Source organism: Sparus aurata, chromosome 19, assembly GCF_900880675.1.
Source record: "Sparus aurata chromosome 19, fSpaAur1.1, whole genome shotgun sequence".
Lineage (NCBI taxonomy): Eukaryota > Metazoa > Chordata > Actinopteri > Spariformes > Sparidae > Sparus > Sparus aurata.
The window spans coordinates 23307461-23328208 of record NC_044205.1 but is presented as its reverse complement, the minus strand read 5'-3'; positions in this window follow the sequence as shown (position 1 = coordinate 23328208).

Genomic DNA, 20748 nt, shown 5'->3' with positions numbered 1-20748 from the left:
TAACATTTATTATTATGATTTTCCCATTAACAGATGCCCCCATCTGATAAAAGGAGCAGCACATGTAACTCTGCAAGTCATGATGACTGTGACTGTATGAGCTGTAGCCCTAACTGTAATTTATTCTGGTGAGGTGCCTTTGTAATCAAGTGAATATTGCCAGTATCGTAACTTATTATAGAAATGTATTTATTTATTAGTGTCTTTGCCACTGTATTTATAACATACATGTGTATTCTTTAAATGCCACTCTCCCACATGTGATTGTGATTTTGGTTCACATGAATAAATGTGATTTGATTTGGTTTGAAAGAAAGGCACTTACAGTTTGGTTAAGTTTCGATAAAGTTAATGCACTAAAACTACTCGTACTAGACTCGATCCTTCTGTGAGGAGTCACCATGTACCATATAATAATATTATATTATAATAATAATACTGCACATTGACTGAAAACAGCTTTAAACACCTGAGCTACTGCAAGCTGAGAGCCCACCACTTTTTGAGGAAACTAGTGAAATGTTGTTTGTTGCTAGTCTAGAAATATAACTTTGGTTTGAGTAATGGTTCGATAAACAACTACTTGGTTAGGTTTCGGCACAAAACCTGCTCAGTTTGGTCAAAGAAAAGATAATTGTTTCATTTCAAATAAGTAAATTAATTACATTTGCCCCGGGGATCAGGTCCTGGCCAACCTCCCAGTGGTGGGATCTCCTTTTCAGGCTAGGTTTGGGGGGCCTTATTCTGTTGTTCGACAGGTTACAGATTTAAATGATCTGATTTCCACTCCTGACAGACGGAAGACTACACAATTGTGTCATGTTAATATGTTGAAAACCTATTTTCCACGTGCTAGTGGGGGGGGAAGTGAAGCCGGTGGCTTTGGTGTCTTCAGTGGGGGGTGTGGTCTCTCCATCTTTGGATGGTGGAGAGGAGAAGATTGAGAGTCCAGATGTTGGTGTGTTGCAGGGCAGGCTTAAAAATTTAGAGTCCCTGAGAAATTTGGATAGATTGTTGGGACATTTGCCGGAAGCACAGGGGAAGGAGCTGTCTGATCTCATTTTGTCATTTCCTGTTTTGTTCTCAGACACTCCCACGAGGACCCACCTCATAGAGCACGATATTGAGGTGGGCGATGCATCACCGATTCGTCAGAGGTTTTACTGGTTCCCTCAGGAGAAACGAACTCAGCTGGAGGCAGAGGTGAAATACATGTTAGAGCACAAGATTGCTGAGCCGTCCTGCTCTATAGCTGGGCTTCCCCGCCGTGTGTGCTGGTTAGTAAACCTGATAAAACTTTCAGACCCTGCACTGATTTTCGCAAAGTAAATAACATCACAAAGCCAGACTCTTATCCACGTCCTCGCATGGAGGATTGTGTAGATCAGGTGGGCACTGCAAAATATGTCAGCAAATGTGATCTCTTAAAGGGATATTGGCAAGTGCCATTGTTAAAACGTGCTCAAGAAATTGCTGTGTTCATAACACCCTCAGGCCTTTACTCCTACACTTTCATGCCGTTTGGCTTAAGAAATGCCCCTGCCACCTTTCAGCGGCTAATGAACCAAGTGGTAGCAGGTTTAAAGGGGTGTGCGGTATATTTAGACGATGTTGTCATCTCCAGTGAAACCTGGGCGGAGCATGTTGATCAGATCCGTGCTTTGTTTGAGCGGCTGGCTTGGGCCAACCTGACCATTAACCTAGCAAAGTGTGAGTTTGCCCAAGGTACAGTGGCTTATTTGGGAAAGGTCGTTTGGGCCAGGGTCAGGTGCGTCCTGTAAGAGCTAAAGTCATGGCCATTGATCAGTTTCCAACTCCCACCACTAAGAAAGAGCTGATGCGGTTTCCGGGTATGGTAGGTTACTACCGAGGATTTTGTAAGAATTTCTCCACGGTAGTTGCACCTCTTACTAAGCTCCTGAGTTCGAAATTTGACTGGTCCTCTCAGTGTCAACTTGCTTTTGTGAATGTTAAAAATCTAATTTCCTCTGCTCCTGTCTTGGCAGCTCCCCGTTTAGGTGATCCCTTCCACCTTCAGGTTGATGCCAGTAATTTGGGGGCTGGAGCAGCACGTCTGCAGGCTGGTCCTGATGGTGTTGACCATCCAGTCGGGTTTTTCTCCAGAAAATTCAATTCTTATCAGTTGAATTACTCTATTGTTGAAAAAGAGGCCCTGGCCCTCATTTGGGCCCTGCAACATTTTGAAGTGTATGTTGGTGGAGGTAGAACCCTAGTAGTTTATACTGATCATAACCTGCTAACGTTCCTGCACTCATTACAAAATCCAAATCAGCGTCTGATGAGGTGGTGCTTGTTTTTACAGCCCTTTAACCTTGATATTCGTCATATCAAAGGGTCAGATAATATTGTTGCTGATGCCCTGTCACGTGCTCTGTCTTAAGTGGACAGTGTCCATTTATTCTTTCAGCTGAGCCTCTCTCCCCACTCTTAATTTGCTTCTTAGGTGCCAAAGTTGCTGAGTTGGAGGGGATCGAGGGAACAGTTGGGAGTGTACTTGTATTACTGTGTTAAATGACTATGTTGTGACTTCTGTGTTTTGCAGGACAGGACTCCCTCTAGTGTCTCGGATACCCTTTGGGTCCTCGTCTTTATGGGAGGGGGATGTGACGTCCCTGTTGATCTGTCTGCTTCTCTTCTCAGTGCCTTCCAGGAGAACCAGGAAGCAGTGGACCGTCCTAAGCAGACCACACCTTAGGGTGTGGCTTCACTGATGAAAGGCTGCCTCAGTCAGTCTGCTCTCTCTCTCTCTCTCTCTGGTGGCTGAGCAGCTGACTGCTGCTGTGGCCTACAACCTGCTGTAGTTTGGTGTTTGTTCCCTTATATACATATACACATGCACACACACACACACACACACACACGCACACACACTACATTTGATGCAACACACACCCACGTTATGTTCCTTTTGGGTTGTTTAGTTAAATAAACACCGAAATATTGTCAGAGCTCTGTGTGTCTTCTCTCCTTTGTTTCAACCTGAGAGCCAGGGTTGTAACACCCAGTTTACTAAAAAACAAAGAAACTATTGTACATCTTTTATTTCTTAGCTTATATGAATTCAAAATGCAACACTTCAACATTATTGGTAATTTTGTTGAAGTTTTACTTAAACTTTATTACTTACTTGCTTTATTATTGAATAATAGATCCCTATAAATATTGAGGTAATTATTGTGATGGATTCTGGGAGTTGTTTCAAAGAAATCTCAATTATGTTACTTGGTAACTGCTAGATTACATATAATTATGATTTAAATGATTAAATAAGATAAATAATATATATATATATATATATATATATATATATACATATATATATATATATATATTAAATGAATTGATAAAAACAAAGCAAAACGTCCTTGTTTTGATGGCTGTGAATAGATACAACATGCACAGTACGAGTGTTTAAGAATACAGCACTCAGTACTTTGCATTGGTGGATAGTCTCTTTTACACCACCTGGTGTGTTGAATCAAATTCACAGTGCATTGAAGATTATGTCCTATCTGTAAAGATAAAGCAGGAAAACCCATTTCCTCTACAGGCATGAGAGTCCATTCACTCCTCTGTACTTCAAGCTTTCTCCAGCAGATGGCAGTCAGAGACCACTGACCTCCACGAATCAGCTGCGGCAGCCACCAGCCCTGAGACACTTCTGTGTTGTGTCTGCAGACAGATTAACAGGTTGGTATTTAAGGGAAGATCATGTCCTTGGCTGAGTTCTCACTCTGCTGGCAAATAATTAGCAGGAAACAGAAAATACCTAATCACCGTCGAGTCTCTCCAGAGCTCCATGAATGGTTCATTCATACCTTAGAGACATTATTATGGCATACAGTGGGATTACACTGTGGAGAGAAGGTCATTAGAACAGGAAACACTGTGCCGGTCATCAGCTGATTGTGCGTAAGCAAACATTTCCTTCCCTTTTCTGTGCAAGATCAGTCAGCACAGGAGTGTATGAGTGTGTGTGTGTGTGTGTGTGTGTGTGTGCCTGCATATATGTGCATTTTGACAAAGAGCAAAGACAGAGGTGTGTTTGTGGGATATAATTGGATCCTTGCTGATAAGAAAACAGTCTCCAGTACTGATTGTATCCCCAGTCCCTCCACCTCCCGTCTTTCACTTCCTTTTCCAATGTTTATTTAAGCAACAAGTGGTGGCAAGTGAGACAGGAAGTGGTTTCTAAGTGGCTGTTGATTCATTTTTCATTTATTTATTATATCATATACTGCATGACAGCATGAGTTATTATGATTAACTCACAGTACACATGTTATTTAACAAGTGCAACAGGTAAACAAACAGAATTACACGTTAAAATTACATCATTCAGGTGAATATTCTTACATGTAGATTTTATTATGCGTCATAATAACAGTCTATGTCATCTTCCTCTCTTGTGTTTGCTGTTGTTGATGAGCATCTGGTTTGTCATCAATGGCAAAAAAAAACATCAGACATAACAGTTTACCTATGAGCTATTACTGGCGCCGCATTAGCAGCTTCCCAGCAGCCGAAGACAATGGAAGAGGCAAGAGGATGCTCTGAATAAACTATGAGAACAATCCATTAGCTATAATGGGATATTAACTTTACTTCGGCAGATGGCGAGCAAGAGGATGCTGGTTTTTATTTTGGTACATGAGGGGGAAAAAACAAATAAACGCGAGAGAAGAAGCTGAAGGAGAACATCCGAGGGTGATATGACTGCAGGTCTGGCAAAAGTATAACTTAAAGGTGATGAAGTTGCTGATTTTTTATGTTTAAACTCTAAAAAACACATCCAAAAAATTTGTAACATTATCCAAATGACGTTGCTGTGATCAGTGGTGTGATATACTACTCTGTGAAATGTGAATAATCTGCAAATGGCAATTCTAGACATTCATTATTATGATTTCACTACAACTCTGACTGGCTTTCATCATGCAAGACTCAATGTCAGAATGATAACAATGTAACAATGTAATAAAAGATAAATGAAAACAACAGTTTTTTTTATATTGTACTTCAAAGTTACAGAGAGTTTCCATTAGAAAAGAATCATAAAGGTAAGAAGAGGTTAAAGATTAAAAACATACAACATTGTTTCTGATATATTTTTTCCCACAGATTCACCTTGTTCAAAACCTTTTTGTGGCCAACTTAAAAAACAACAACACATTTGTTAGTTTTAAACTGTTCACACAGAAAGCTACAAACATATCAAGATAATTAACAAACATATGAAAACAGGCTAAAAAATGTTATGCATGTAGTAACTGAAGAAGAGAAAATACAGGAAAACCAACGAAAAAGACAGAAAATGTGTCGACCCACACTCTCTAACCAAAACCACATTACATTTATACCTATAATGGCACTGAGTAGAGCGCCAAGGCCCATCAATCCCCTTTAATCCAATCAAGTCCAATCTTATATCAAACACAACAGACTTGTTGCACTCTAAATTAAACCACCCATAGCTGCTCATAATATAAGCTCCCCACTTCTAGGATCTACATCAAATTGTATTCACTCTTACCAGCCAATTAATATACTTATTTTTTTTTTTTTTAAGATAATAAAGATTCATGCATTATTCCCAGAGAATTTACCGAAAATGTTGAAAAAGACTCACAACGTTAAAGAAAGTGAGAGAAAATTCCTGGATCCATCCTTTTATCCAGCAAAGTCAAAGCATCTACTGTAGGCCAAGACCCATCCTCCCAGATATAACAAGAACGTAAGATAGTTATGAAATAAAAAGGTGGAGCAATGTTTTACACGTGGGTCTGTTTTGCCTGTTTATTACATGTATTCATACAAACAAGCACTCCCACTTTCATACATCAACATGTGGCGCTCGTGCACCTAGCAGGGGCAGGACAAAGGAAGATGGCTGGCAGGTAACGATGCATGTAAACAACTCAGGATTGCAACTTTTACTTTATCCAGCAAAAGTTGAAGGGGGTCTATTCAGGTCCGTGACCCATCCTCCATCCAAGATTCCTGGAAATCCGTTCTGTAGTTTTTGTGTATTCCTGCCCACAAACCAACCAACAGACAACAGACTGACTATATTCTGCAGTCACAGTGTATGTTTCAGGTATATTTACATGTCGGATTCAGCTAAATTGATTTTAGATTTTACCAAGTACGTAGCAGCTGTTTCCTCTTTCTTAAAGCAACAATATGTAGAAATTGGCATTATTTTTTTTTTTTTGCAAATTGGCACCGTCCCACTGTCTCTGAGTGCAACACTGCTGTTGTAAATACAAAATCCCACATAATGTAGGTGCTAACTACAAACACAGCTTGTTATGTCTCAACAATGTCATGTCTTGAAAACTCGTGTCTCCAAGTAAACTCGTTTGTAACGCTGTAATCCTACTTTGAAGCTTGACTTTCCAAGACTGGCACTGCACGCGGGCCGAAAGGTCCACGCCAACATTTAAAACGCCGTGGTTTAGAGAATGACTGTGTTTAAATAAAGGGTACAAATGACACATTTCTTGACCTCTAAGAATCAGGTCAGTAGCAGAACTGGCAGAGCGATCTGCCCTGCTGTTTACATTACAACAATATCTTTCCAAGGTCACATCCCTCGCTGCCTCCCCCGACACACAGGCAGGCGACCAGCAGTCTGCCCTGCACACTGAGCTCTCATCTACCAAACCTCAAACGATGGGGGAGGCAGCAGTCACCATCCGAGTGTCCTCATCACCTTTACTGTACGGGCAAACCTTCCACCGGCTCCTCCAGCACTCATATTTCTGTTTAGTCTAGCCCCCCGCTGTGCTTCTGTATTTAGATCCTCGCCCTCTTAGCCTCCCTCACCTCTTGCACTGGTTACATAACACATAAACGGTGCCATTCATTTTGCTCAGACTGTCCCCCTGTACCGATCCAAATCTCCGACCCATAATGGCTTTTTCAACTGCTGCACCATTTCCCCCCCCGAGATAGCGATCTATACTTTCATAATTACAGTCTGTCTTTAAACTGAGGTCTTGCTTTAACACCAGATCACAGATCCCTTCATCTTACTCCGGCACTGTTGACTCAAACAAACCGCAGCGTTTAGCTCTGCCTCGTCGGCTCTCCCGTGTAATTGGGCGACAGCGTTTTTCTCACCAGATTTGGTTTTCCTCAGGAGAAACCAGCCACTGCACAAACTGGAGGGTCATGCAAAGGTTCCCCCCTGTTTGATGGAGGCCAGAAGTGTTTTTGTGAGGAATGTGAAGTGTTTCCTGTCTCATTTATCAAAATCATACAACATGTTTGTGAAAAAACAAAGTTTACGTTACACAACACCTCCACCCCTCATGGACAGGTTGTGTATGACCCTTTGTGCAGAAATCTAAATCTCCCCTTGTACAATTATGAGTTTGAAACCAACTAATTATATTTTTTTGTGGTTTGTTTTATTATGTTTTAAGTTTCCTAGACTTAATTAAAAAGCAGCAGCAAAAACAACAACAACATAATCAAAATTTAACTATTTTTATTTTTGGCATCTGATTTTTGCCTTCTCAGTAGATTGTAGGTGAGTCGATCTTCCACTGTGGTGCTATAAGAAGCTATTTACACTTACCTTTCAGTTAAACAGAGTTCAAGATTCCAACAACACTTAGGCCAATAGTATAAACACCAGCTTTATTGTCAGACCAGTGTGTTTTAGTTTGGTTTCCTTCATCATCATCATCATCATAAAACATTTGACAGAGAACATTTCAATAAGATGGGTAAGTGGGAAAAATAATAACTTAAAGGTTAAGAAAATTTAAAAAATAATCAGCCACTGGGGCAAACACACATGGAAATTCTGGGTGAGGTGAAGTGAACCTATAAAAGGTTGCCAATAAAGGTGCAGAATAGGGGTGTAAGTATACGATCTAAACTTCCAAACAAATGTCAGTCTTACAAATTACAAGCCCCTTTTAAATTGTGGGTTTATTTCTTAAAGGTTCATTTCGTAACAATTTTGGTTTAAAACAAAAAAAATGTATCTGTTTTGACGTTTCGTCAAAGACATCTATGTGTTGTGTTGCAGATAAATCTACTAAAGTAAGCATGCAAACCAGCTGACATCAGCCCATCCTGTCATGAATTACCACTCCTAGCTCCCAGTTTGGACAGCTACTTGTACTGACAGCAGCTACAGTTAGCACAAAACCAAAGTTCAAATCTGTAGAAACACTGGCTCGTATTAATAATTATTTAGAGTGAAACAAAATAAAACTCCTCTAATCTGCCTCTTCACGACGGCATGGGTTTGGTTTCAATCATATTTGATTGGCAGTAATGAGCAAACAACACCCACTTCAAACCAGTGAGAAAGGCACAGAATTAATTAAAGATACAGCAAATATATCACTTGAAATCACCAAAACTGTTTAACATCCTGCAGAAGATTGTCTGATCAACGACCTCATCACTCACAGTAAGAAGCTGATGGAGAAAATAGGTTATGATTCTTCCTACACCCTCACCTCGCCTTTCTAAAATACACCAGAAAAGGTGCACCAGATGCATTAATCAGCTCTCCTGCAGATGTCCCACCTTTCAGCTCCTTAATTTAATATCCAGCTTTTGATCCTCGCTGTTTCATCCCAGTGGCATCCCTGCATCTGTGTCCGAACACCAACCTGAAGCTGTCAATGTGCTCTGCTCCATCCATAATAGGGATAATTCAAGATTGTTGCGAGATGGCACTGTGGTAGATTTAGGTTATGTTGTCCTTTGAGGGTGAGTAGGCAGTCATTAGGGCCCTGGGAAAACAGGCGTCCAGTGCTATTTATAGAGCTGTCTCAAGGAGTCAATACTGTAGTTCAAAGCTGTGACAGCGAGCTCCTTTGGGGAACAGGAAGGCCTGTTTTAATGGCTGCTTCATGACATTTATAGCAGCGTGAGATGTAAAATCGCATTTCGGTGTAAAAGCCTGCATACATTTCAAAGATTACATCGTACTAGCAGGATGTTTTTAAGAAGCTTGCTTGAGATTCGGTCACGCTAAAGGGGAATAAGGCAACTGCGAGTTCTACTGACCCCTTCATCCGACAGGCCAGATGGTTTGTTACATGGAGCCATCTGGAAAGGCACTGCTAGAAACTGGAAAAGGGAACTTTGACAAGATACTTGGCATGAGATTGGACGAACCATCTGTTCATCACCGTCCACCACGGGCTAGCTTCAACCAATCAGATCAACGGAGAGGAGAGCGAAGTCAGCTGGTAAATCAAACTCTTACTGAGGTCAGTCGAGAAAGGATGTTTAAGAGGTGAAACATCTTTTCCATCGAGGAAAAACCTTCAGTTCTTTGCTCTTCTTTCCATGACATAAATTCAACTCAACGTGGAAAAATGAAAAAGTGAGGATAGTTCGACTAGAGTTTGGTGCCCTCTGATCAAGGGTGCTGACCAGAGGATTAACCTATTTTACATGTTTTGATTGTGGAGGAAACAGGAACATGCTCGGGGCGAACATGCAAACATGAGAACAGATAGGCCCTACCGCAACCAGGGTTCGAATCCCGGACCTTGTGAATCCAAGGTAAATGACTCCTGGTTGTGACTGAGGAACCACTTGGAGTGACAAGAAAAGACAAGTCTCTGATGCCCTGTACATGAATAATACACTCACACTTGTACAAGTCTACAGCTGCTTTCCCCAGTGTCTCATGTTTTGGTTTCACATCTAACGTCCTTGCTCAGGGCCATTGCTCTCCATCCTTGAGACACTCAATTTACAACTAGGTCACAGAGCACTGGGAGCATATGAAACACCAAGAGGTTGCCTAGCCGCAGTGTTTTTCTTACAGTTTTGAGGCAACACGTAGATCACGATCGAGCGGCGGTGTCGCCCATACTTCATTATTGATCTCTCTTGATGTCTGGGAGTGCAGTCAACGGAGTAGAGTGTAAACAGGAGGGGCTGAATGAACCTCCCCGGGGGGCTCCGGTGTTGAGCACTACATTAGAGGAGGTGTTCCCGCCAATTGTGCCTTGGATCTGTTTATGAGGGAGTCCAATATCTATTTGCAGAGTGTGATACTCAAGTCCAGAGTGTGACGTTTTCCAATCAGCTTCACGGGTGAGTTTGTTTTCAGGGTTGAGCGGACGTCAACAAACAGCATTCGGATGTAGCTGTTCTTATTCTCAAGGTAGCAAAGACTGAGTGAAGGACAGTGGATATGTCATCGTCTTTTTATCTATTGGTCCTGGTGAGGGTCCGGTATGCTTATATGAAATAGTTTTTGGATCACTGTACACTTTGTGTTTTAAATCAAGATGACACATATCTTTTTTATTTCCTTATCATATTTTGTCTGTCCTACCCTCAATTTGGCTGTGATCATCTTGTGTTGTGGCCCTTAATTGACATCTTTATCATGAATCCATTTATGACCTTTCTACAGCCATGTGAAATACATTTTTCATTACATCATGTACCCTTTGCACAGTAACTGAACCTGCAGTATCTTTCCATGTCCTCGCCTCACGACACATTTATTCTCCTCGTCATGCCAGATGTCACCTCTGCCAAATACTTCCCGTTGGGAGAGGCACCCTCATTAAGTGACATCAGAGTGTAATATATTATTTTACACAAGCAATTATGATCAATCAGGCAGAATGGAGATTAATTTTATCAGCATTCTTAACTTTTATTGCTGAAGAACTACGGTTAAAATGTAACCCTCTATCCGACTGGATCCAGTGCCGGCTTCCTCTTCTCTCAGACGTATCAGGTGCAGCTCCACTTGGTATGAACTTTATCCAGCAATCGGAGCCAAACTATCAAGAGAAAGCCATCATTATAACCCTTCAGCACTTGAGCAACTGGTGTCTGCCACAGCAGCCTTAGTGATATGACTGGACTGTTATATCTGATGCCTTTGACTCCCAGTTGACCTCGCCAGGATCTCCCCACAGACCCCCTTTTCTAACAGAGAATTTCTATCCTCTGTTAGTTTGTCATAGGACGTTAAACCACTGGATCAGCTTGTTGAGATCTTCTCTGCCTGTCAACACGACTTTTATGATGCCTTTAAAGCCTTGATTGTAAGAATATCTACATGACAGTGAGTTATTTATATCGTGGGGGTTTGTTGTGTCCAGTGTTCCCACACCGGCTGCTCTGACATTTACAGTACATCTCATAATTCATCAGGCGGGCGAGGAGCAGTCGCGGCGGAAGCTCTTTAGCAATTATTGACACACACATCTCCCAGAGATGAACAATCATTAATAAGGCGTGTTTCTATGAATGAACCTTATCGCATAGTCACAATGAGCAGGGTTTAAGATAGAGCCGTGTGGGGAAATAACAGCTGCATGCTCTCTGATGAACGACTCTCTGAGGATCCCTGATGAAATGCATCACTGTGTGTCTCCTGTTAATCAAAAGGCATTTAAATGCTAACCAGAATAAACAAATTGTTATCTCTTGGTTTGGACGATTTTGCATCGACTGGAAGCACTGAGGCTGAAGTTGGTATGTTAATGAATAAAACCAAGACTCATCCTTGTTCTGTACCCTCTTTGTCTTTCTGTCTATAGAAAAAACCTCACTATATATAGTTTTTACTTTGTTTTGCTGATGAAGCTAAATAAGTCTAGCCCTTTATTATTTACTTTGATGAGTCGCGTACTTACATGATGCCAAATGTTTCCAGTAAGGTTTAAAACCCAGAAAAAAAGTTGCATTTTTCATAATGTGCATGTACTGTATGTATCTTTTGTTGTCGATGTTGTTATTCGATTGAAACACTGTCCATTGAGTTTGTTTGAATTATGTCCTTTTATTGTTCTCTTCCCCAAAAAGGGCAATAAAGAGAAATAGAACAATGATTAAAATGAGTGAAAGACGCCTCTCTGATCATTACAGCCGAGCGCATCTTGCCATCTGAATAACGCATCCTTTAGATTTGCTGAAGAAGTCCCACGCCGCTGACTTTAGATCAGGTTTTTGTTGGTCAATGACGCAACCAATCACCCTCTGCTGCCTCAAGATAACAACATGCCATCAATACACCTCACCACACCTCATTTTGATATCAACGTGCAACCCATGGGTGTACAGGTGGGAAACGAGCGATGACAGTAGAGCCGTACACGTTTGAAATGAAGAGCTCGACTTACAGAGCGGTTGAAAGAGGTGGGTGTCGAGAGCCAGTCGCTCTGATTCAGGGCATCAGTCAGTTTTGCTGAAGCTTACGTGCTTAACTGGATGCTAAATTAAGTTTCTTCCAAACACGCATCAGTAACTTACTGCCACTGCTTATCAGCAAGTGCATAACACGATATGGTGCATACACTAAAACAAGGCTGCTACAGTATACTGCACCTCGGAGGGTCACAGGAGAGTTTAATCTGAGAACATGTTGTGCTGCTCAGTGATTTGATGCAGAGATTTCCTCACGATGTTTGCATGTAACGTATGCACCCTTCAGTTTGCTTACTCACCTGCTACATTTAAGTGTTCTGTACAAAGAAAATACTAACTCGCAGTAATTATGTAATTATACAGAAAGAAGGACGTCCTGTGACTTTGGTGGAAAGGGTCATTTTGCAGTCATGCACGCACACACACACACACACACACACACACACACACACACACACACACACACACACACACACGCACGTGCACGCCGGCCCCAAAAGATAAAGAGCACATTTGGTCTGAGGGCAGGGTTTGTGATGGATGAGTGGCGTGAAAAAACATTTGAAGGGGGGGAGCAGCAACAGCAAACGGCTCTGAACCCTTCTGCCCTTTTCTCAGACAGACGGGGTCCAAAAATACACAAACTGAGTCCAGATGATTCATTAGGAGCAACTGGATTGGGGACAATGTTTTTTTAATGTAATCCGAGTGGGTTACATTACAGCCACACGGGATGACAAAGTACAAATCCATGTTATTTAAGAGCTTCATTCATCCAGGGCCAGAATTTGCCACATATTCACGATGCGGGAATATTACGACCGATAACTCAAGAGGGGGGCGCAGTGAAACTTTAGGCATCTCGAGAGACACCGAGGAGGAATGATAAGAACGATCTGGTAAATGTTTAAGTTGAGAGTTTTGTTTTCGTTTAGTTTCCCTTGACATGCAGAGGAAATACACGAAGGTATGGGCCTCACACATCTGGTCAGTGTATGTTCGCCGACAGCCGGGGAAATCACATAAATGATGACAGCGGTGTGCACATGTTCCTTGAAACCTTTCTCAGGGAGTTCAGCCGGCTGTGAGACTCTCATTTCCAGCTAAATGAAATTCTGAAGAACTCCGCTCGGACACAGATTTGATTGAGTCCCCCCTTTCGGTGCTGGGATTACATTATATAAGACTTCACATAATCCCATTTTTTATTTAGACCACAGCGCTGATCAGATGGATTAGACAGAGCTCACATGCTGGGCGTAAAACATCACTGTAGTAGGTCAGTGAGTTGCTGTGCGATCTATATATTGTCTTTGGATTCCCAAAACAACATCTGTCAGACGGCAGAAGTCAGTGTGTTTTTATTTGCATGGTTTTATTGTTACTAATTGGTTTGCCTGCACTCCCCTTTAACTCACCTGATTGCCTGAGAACCTGCACCTGGAGACCTGCTTGATTAGGTTACAGGCACTGGCAAACCACCAATTGGGCTTCTGAGAATGGCACGAGGGACCAATGGCGGGGTTCGATGGGTGGGACCAACCGACTGGCAGAAAGTTTATAAGATGAGGAGACTGGCACGGAACAGCAGAGAAGACAAAGAGGGAAAAGGGAAAAGGGAAAAGGCAAAAGGCCAAGGCCAAGGCCAAGGCCAAGGCCTGGAGGGAAAAGGGGGCCGGCAGAACCATGATGATGGTGTACCAGGCAGGCGGTGAGCGGGAGATTGACGAGCCACCACCTTTCCTCTGCTACACTGGACAGCAGGTTCTTTATAGACTCTTCGAATCTGGATTTTAATATTTTTAAGACTCTTTTAACTGTATACATCAACAATTGTGAAATAAATTTGAGCCATTTTTACCATGAACTTGGGCTCTTTGGTCTTCACCCAATATAACCCCCCACCTTTCCCCCTCACATTAAACCCCCCCTTACATATATCATATCATGTATTATATTTTCCAAAATGATGACATGCACTGGACCTTTGTTGTAAAAGTGACTTAAGTTACGCAATGTACTTGACGTAATTCAACTATGTTAGCAAGTTAAAATCAGCTCAGTGTTGACTTTGGGTTGGGCACAATTGGCGAACTTTAATCTTGATTAATGCTTGTTTAATCACTTCACTTCCTCCTTTTCTGCCGTAATACTCACTGCGGCCACTAGAGGTCACCACCAGAGAACAAACGTTAATATGGGCGGCAGTAAGCTGCTTTCACAGTCGACCTATACGGCTGACAGTGTGATATTTTAACAAAACGTTGGGATATTTTACTGCCATGTTCACAAAATAAATGACAGGAACCAAAACAGCAGAACCAGAGATATTCCACACATTCTCCTTCCTTTTCAAATCCTGGAAGCTGCTGTACATTACCCACAATGCAATTTAGCCGCTGAGTGACATCATTGGAGGTAATTCATCAGACTACACGCAGCTTCCTCTGGAGGCACAAAATGTTTAACACTACTTTTGTCACACATGCAGTAGTACTCCTCGAGAAAATAAAGGAACACACCAAAATGGGTGTAGCTGCCCTTTAAATCATCCGTGACTTTTCATGATAAAGGTTTACTGCAGATATGCAGGGGACCTTGAAACACAGGCTGAATGCTGTTCTTGTTCTTGAGAAGCTGGAAATTTGCCATATTTGTCCACTGCAGTGATTCCACTAGTAGGTGTTATATTAAACACTGCACCAAACTGCACATACTGCCAGACAAGTATGTACAACTGCTGCCTGTAAATCACACACACAGATACAGAACATACAGTGTAAATATAGAAGTACTGCCTGTCCTCTTAACTGCTGCCTCTGCAGCCATCAACATCTCTGACATACACGCTCATCATCCAACATGCAAAATGATTTCTATGAATAGACCGAAATGCATTGTGTTCTCCAGTGTTGCCATGCAAAGCACGTCTTCTCTGGAAAACTTGTGTCATTGTCAAAAAGGAGAAGTGGTCAGCTGCAAAAAGGAGCTCTTTGCTATTCACAGGACCCACTCGAGCCGCAGAGCCGGAGGGACACAGAACTGGACTTTCAAAGGAAAAGCGAGCCGGAGCACAGGGCTGAGAGGGAAGATCGCAGGGTTCATATGCATCTGAATGAGCGCCTAACACACCGGATTTAAGCTGTGATACTTGGCACTTCTTTTTATTCTTGCGGAAGAGAAAAAAAAAAGAAGCGGTCAAGCCACGGACTATTGATATTCCATTCACGTCTGTTTCAGTGTGTGTTCCTGAGGGAATTTCAGGTCCCAGCGGTTGCTAAACACAAACCGTCGACCAGAAAGTTGCTGTATAAACACTTTTTTTTTCACCAGCAGCAGGCCGGATACTGATGGCTTCAGGGTTTTTAATCTTTTTCATTAATTCACTTTATGAGTGAGTTCCCTAAAACAAACAAGATTCCTACTTTTCTCATTTGTGGTGAGCAAACACAGTAAAATCAGAATGTTAGTTTTGAACTTTGTAAAGCTCCTTGTGGCTCGTGGCAAACAGTGATCAAGGATTTAAACCATTTCAGACAGATTTTTCCATTTGTTCTTTGTCTGTTTGTTTCCTTGATGGAATCAAACCGTGTTCGAGATGCAAATGAGGAACAAACGAAACGAAAACTTCACAACACTCTCAGGCTTTGAAAGATTGTTGAACAATGCAACAACAAGACTGAGACATCGTGAGGGGGTTCACTTTAAAGGAGTTTCCACGCTGTCTTTAAAATGTGAGTTGAACTTGAATAATCAAATTAAATTAAATTCATCAAACCCGAGGACACATTATGTTGGTGTCTAGTCAAGCTGATGAACGATGCGGCTCCAACCCGTTCACACCATATTATTATTATTATTATTATTATGGGAAGAAACAACCATTATTTCATTTAACACGTGCAGACAGGTTAACATCACATATTTCTTATTCTTTAAACGACAAAAAAAAATCACCCCTAGGTTTCAGAAGAGCTGCGTGATGCTCCGTGTGGTAACTTGGCAGTGCCTGACTCCACCTCACTCCTGGATAAGTCTGTGGTTACATATATGCAAACGTCGGTGCTGAGCGGTGTGGGATGTGACAAACATGGAACTCTGTGTGCTGGTTTGTAGTCCGTTTGTGGGGTCAAGCACACACACACATCTTTGCGATTGGTTGTGGCTGCAAATTTGCCGATCAGCAGTCGACGCCACACAAAGCCAAGATGTGGATTTGCATCGCGACCGGATGTGAAATTTTCATTCTGTGTGACCGCATCCCAATCCCAAAACGGCCTGTACAGTTGTCACAACAGGAGAATTAGCGATTTATCGAAACCAAAATGTTTTAAATGAATTCCTGCGTGACGTTGTACAGTGTGTGGAGACTGTTCTGTTCTGTTCTGTTGAATCTGTGGGCAGAAAATCCTTTTTTTTTGGCGTTTCAGCTCTTTGTTCAGTGGCTTCACGGCTTCCCAACAGGTGACGGACGGGTGGCAGGTGGTGGTTGGAAGGCTACAAAAGAAAAGATGCTGAGATCCCTCCGCCGGCTTACAGAACGCACGGACAAGGCTCGAGACTGCTACCCTTCATATTCACATCTTATCACTCTGTATGTTGCCAATTGAGGGGTATTGTGTGTCACTGCGGGCGTCCTCTGTGCTCTCGGTCGCTCGGCCTTCAATAGGCACAAAAGGGAACTGGCCTTGTTTTTTGTGCCTTCCATTTATAGGGCATACAAGAGTGTTTTTTTCTTTCTGAGGGAAGACTTGGCAAACGCAGCGTGTATGCTCAATCCCCCACACCCGTTATTTCTGGCTCCCAGTTACCCATCTCCCCGATGGTTTTTACTGGCAAGACAGCGTTCTTACTCGTCCCCCTGTTCAAGAGCCAAGGGCCACAAAGTGCGTCTGTTTGCTTGTGTAGGGTTTTTCTTTTCGGGGACTGAATAGAGGAGAAATAACAGAATAGTTCTGTCTCGTTCCTTCCCGAGCTCGTTTGAGTTCATGCGGACAGGACTGACAGTGTTTCAAACAGATGGTTCGTCTTCAGGTGAGGAGGGAGACCTTCCATCTGTCAGGAGAAACCATCTGCTGGAAATTACTACAACAAAATGCCCCTTTCTCTGATAGAATCTGGTGTTTTTTTGGACCCAAAGTTCTCTCAAAAATCTGCTCATTTGCTATTTATTGCATCGGTACACCATTTCTTTCTATGTTTCAGGGCGTTTGGTGTGATAGCTGGGACGCGCCGAGTATGGTGACCATACGACACGTGAATATTTAATGGACTGCTGATGAATTATGACTTAGATGAATGAGCAAAAGGGGACGACACTGATGTCTGCGGGGCATCAGATTCCTGGAAACCCTGTTATAATATTCATAATGTAAAAATGATGGATTATCCATTCGGTTGGATCCAATCCCCCAATGATAAAACGGGCGCAACTTACATAACCAGCCCCGTGATGTTACTGGTACAGTGAATTTAAGGCACAGAAATTCATGATCGGCCATGATTTGCACCCAGAAAGACTTACATGACAATGGACAGAGGTGATTTAAAGCCATTAAATCAATTTACAGGACACACATTCAGTTATAAATAATTCAGCCTTACAGTAAGTGAGTAATCAGTCATTTAACAGCGATACTGTGGATAAATCCATACATTTTCCACACCTCTTTCTCTATAATCCCCAGACAAAAGCTGCTATTTTCAGCCTCATTTCTCTCTTTATTACTGTATTTTATGCCCTTTGTGTGCTCTAGTTTCCTCACTGCAGAGTCTTTAAACCTTTACTGCTGCGTCGACCTCATTTCCTGACACAGATCGATAACCTCTCATCATATCTTATCTTTTTTACTGTACCTGCTCACCACCGCTCCGGAGTTACTCAGATGGGCTTGGCATGGTGTGGCAAAAAGAAGCATGGTGGCGGAAAGACACAACCTGGCAGAGATCCTCAATAAAAACCTGTAATTGTGCACAAAGTCCAGCACAATTGTTGAGGTCGTGACTGATTGCTGCCCGTGTTAAAGCCTGCAGGACTTTAATATGCTAATCCTCTTTGTGGGATGGGAAACAATGCATTAAATCCTCTATTGCCGTGTTCAGACATGAGACTGAGAGAAATTGAATAGAATACAGTAACAACATTGTGGCTATAAGCTTGTAATCCAAGTGAAGAGCATTCATTCTTTGTCATGTGCTTGACATCACAACGCATCCTCATACCGACAAAAAACTGAATGGGTTGAATGTTGATGACTTCTAAAACTACAACCTAACGTCGGGCATACTGTTGTGGTCAGTCACACCAGAACTTCGATTTCACATGGCTAACGCAAAACAGCCGCACTTTGATTAGGTTTAGGCACCAAAAATACTTGGTTATGGTTAGGAAGAGAACATGGTTTGGGTGAAATTAGGTACGTTAAGTTACATTCAGTCAGCAAGTTGAGTAAGTTACGTAAGTTAATGTAATCTTTTGTCTGAAGCCGATTTTCCCAAGTCAGTATTTCCGACCTGGAAACATGGTTGCCTGCTGCGAGTGAGTATTTGAATGACGAGTCTTTAGGATTTCTATTGAGCACAAATCGACGGGATGAAAGTGGAAATTAGAACTACATATTACAAAAACATCATATTCAGTAAATAGATACGAAAAGGTTAAAATGCAAAGGATTGCACCATGTGTCACCCTTTATACTGTGACACCTGACTTCCTCCTTTGCTCCTGTCATACCTAAAAACCTTACTGACATACTTCTGGTAAAAAGAGACGGTATGGAGTGGACTCCCAATCGGTCATTAAATTAAGGCACTGTACGTTTCTACAAGCCAAATGCTAAAACTTAACATATCTTTATGTTGCAACTTTGCATTTGTGTAGGTTCAAGTCTCAATTCATGTTGCGACAATGCTGTGCTCATGCTGTGGTTAGGTTTAGGCACAGAAACCACTTGGTTAGGATTTGGAGAAGATCATGTTTTTTGCTGTAAAGTACCCGTTTCGGTCAACACACACATGGCTGAAGATGTCCAGAGAGCTACTTGAAAATACTGATTGGCGTCACACAAATATTGACACACTGTTACTCCATCACCACCACGTTCACCTCCAGATGTGACAGTCTGGTCAAACATGAAAATGCTAATGCTAATGTGGGAATGACAGGTGATGAACGAATGTCAAAATGGTACGTGGCCGATGACACAATGTGAATCAGTGGTTTGCAGAATCGTTGACTGCCAACATCGACTCAAGTGATGTCATTTGAGGACATCATTCAGGCTTCATGCATCTCCCTCTGGAGCTGCGAATACAGCATTTCTTCACGTAGCTCTTCCAAAGACTGATAAACAGACTTTAATGTGTAAAATATCTGCCTGATACTCGTTCTTGCTGAGAGGCGTGTTCAGAGGTCTTCGGGGGAACTCAGACAAGCCCCTGTCTGACCAACAGAATGAACGTCTGAGGTGAAAATGGAAATCTTATTAAACCGTCTACCTGAGATATTTAATGGTCAGCGAGCGTGCCGTCTCACAGAGCTGCAGCCGGCGACTGTGAATGTGCGTTTGCAGCGAGGCTTTGGATTAAAGCTGTCGTGTGCTATATTAAGATAATGAGATCTACTTTCTGAGGACGGATCTTAAGGACGACCTTGACACATAACTGGGAGTGAGACGCTCACCAGCTCAGCATGTTTTTTCACAATGCTTTTCATTGTTTCTCACTGAAATACTCAGCAGCGCTCTGTGGGATCAGGTTGAAGTCCTCGGAGCTAAGCCTCAGGTGCAAATGAGCACACTTAAAGCTGTCTTAATTATTCATAAATGCAGACCTTTGTCCATTCGTAATCACCTTAAGGGAAATACTGGTTTGAGTAGAAGGAAATGTAATCCATGTGAACCTGAAAACAGTCTGTTGTTGTGTTGTGACTCTAAATATTAGTCTCTGAAACAACCATCTAGCTCGTCGGCGCTGAGAACAAGTTCTCCCTTATTTATCAGCTGTTCAATATGTTGGCTTTCAGCCTTTATTGACATGCTGCAGGAAACAATGCTGCAATGCACGTTATCTCCTTTTAAGCAAATCTAAAAAGTTCACCCAGATCTTGGAGTTAAGTTGAAGTAGCAATGGCATAACGCAGAAATACTATTATAGAAATATAAGCATGTATATGAGGGTTTTTTTAACATTGCCAGGGGACGAATTTGCTTTTCTGCTGATTTTTTTTGTCTTGCGTCACATGTTGTATCTGGTTAATATACTTAATCTGCAAGGTAGCTTATGGATTTCACCCGAGCAATCAATAATGTTTGATCTAATCTATAATCTAACATTAATAACATTGTAACATTGTAATATGTTAATAACATTAATTTGAGTCATTGATCACATTTTGTATTATTGAACTTATTTTTTTATTTATTTTTTTATGTTGTTTGTTTCGGGCATGTCAATTCATAAGCATCACATTTCATCATTGTTCAAATAATACAACACACATGGCCGAAAGGGAAACGCGGGAGAAGCCAAAGCTACTTAACCGTCATAGTGACTAATAACTCAAGTTAT